This window comes from Myotis brandtii, unplaced genomic scaffold (genome assembly GCF_000412655.1).
Source record: "Myotis brandtii unplaced genomic scaffold, ASM41265v1 scaffold207, whole genome shotgun sequence".
Lineage (NCBI taxonomy): Eukaryota > Metazoa > Chordata > Mammalia > Chiroptera > Vespertilionidae > Myotis > Myotis brandtii.
The window spans coordinates 1003585-1005469 of NW_005357736.1; positions in this window are offsets into that span (position 1 = coordinate 1003585).

Consider the following 1885-nt stretch of genomic DNA (forward strand, 5'->3'; position numbering starts at 1 on the left):
GAGCGCAGCCCAGGCAAAGGCCGGCCTCTGGGAAGACCCAGACGAGTCCTGCGCTGCTGTCCTCTCTGGGTCCTGAGGGGAAACCGAGGCCCGAGGAGGAAGGGCGCCCTGTTGGTCTCCAGCTCCGCACCCAGCACTGTCTGTTTCCCGCCCAGACCTGAGCCTGGCCCCCTGGTCCTGGAGCTCCTGGCCAGGCGGCACCGTTCCATCGAGGCAGCACCCTCTACAGAGCTGCCCCCCCTCCCAGCTCAGCAGGTGGCCTGGGCCTGGGAGGGGCATTTTCCCGTTGGCACCATGAAGCCAGTGCCCTCCCGGGAACCTGGCGGTGCTGAGCAGGGGCCAGCTACACACCGAGAGGCCAGGCGAGTCCTTTGTACCAGGAATTCGCAGCCGCCAGAGCTCACTCCCGTCCATCCACCTGAGGGGGGGGGCAGGGGCAGCTGGAGAGGCGCGGGCAGGTCCCTCTGCCAGCCCCTGGGGATCAAGCAAGAACATTGCCCCTTCCCTCCCCCCACCCCCACGTGTTTTAAATAGTCTCTCACCAGGAAGAAGGGCATCCAATGCTATTTCTGATCCTGGAAAGTGAGGAGGGCCAACGTGTTGCCATGGCAACCTGCGAGCCCCTCCCCCAGGCTGAGCCCCTCCCCCAGGCTCGGGCTGTGGGCGGTGGAGGGGCCTAGCGGGTCCTGGAAGGGCTCGGTCTGAGGGCGAGGCCACGCAGCGTCTCCCCTGAGAGCAGGTGTGGCATCATCGCCTCCTCAGACTCACCTGGCCCCTCCTGGCAGGTTTGGGGGGACGGCCCCCACCCTGGCGGGGAGACTTCAGGAGATGGGGAGAGGCGGCCCCTCCGAGAGCCTTCTTTCCTGTGGATGGGGCTGGACTGGCCCGAGGGTGGGGGGGCAGAGGGCATCGGAACGGGCACCCCGCGTCTCCAGGGCAGACGGTCCTGCTGTGTCCTCAGAACGCAGCTCTGCAAGTCCCTGGCCACCGGCCTGCTCCCCGGGCCCTGGGGAGACTCTGGGCCTCGCCGTAGATCTAGGGTCAGAGCAAGCCTGAAACGGGGAGAACAGCAGCCAACAAAAGTGCAGCCCGGCCGGCGTGGCTCAGTGGTGAGCGTCGTTCTATGCACCAAGGGGGCTCAATTCCCAGCCAGGGCACATGCCCAGGGTTTGGGGCTCAACCCCCAGTAGGGGGCGTGCAGGGGGCAGCCAATGTTTCTACCGCTCCCTCTCCCTTCTTCTCTCTCTCAAAATCAATAAAACATTAAAAAAATGTTCTTAATCTAGATTAAAACAATCTAGGATCTGAAGAAATCGAAAAAAAAAAACAACAGAGGAGTCTGGAAGGGCTCCCTGCAGCCTCCCCGAGGCCCCCTGTCTGTGGTCCGGGGCCGCCGCCGCCCTCAGCCCAGCCGCTCAGAGCCTGGCCCCCTGGTCCTGGAGCTCCTGGCCAGGCGGCACCGTTCCATCGAGGCAGCACCCTCTACAGAGCTGCCCCCCCTCTTCCCTGGCCCCCACCTGACCCTCAGGCAGACAGCCAGGGTGCAGAGCCCCGTCCTGCGAGCCCTGCAGGGGGTGAGGGTGCAAATCCCTCCAGATCTAGGCTGTGGGGGCAGAACCCAGGAGCGCCGGGAGGACGTGGCCTCCGAGCCCCGAGGCAGGAGGCGTGGAGGGTACGGCCTCTGTGGAGTGGCACCAGGGGAACGTGGACGGTTAAGCAGCCATCCCTGCCAGCCGCGGCGCACTGACCCCTCTGCGGTGATGTTGCAGCTTATAAATAGCCACAGCGAGCCACTCTGGGCCCCAACTGGCTCAAGCTTACGTAACTGCGTGAACCATGGCCAGCGCCCCAGCCCGCAGGGAGGGCCGCACAGCCACGGGCCGCT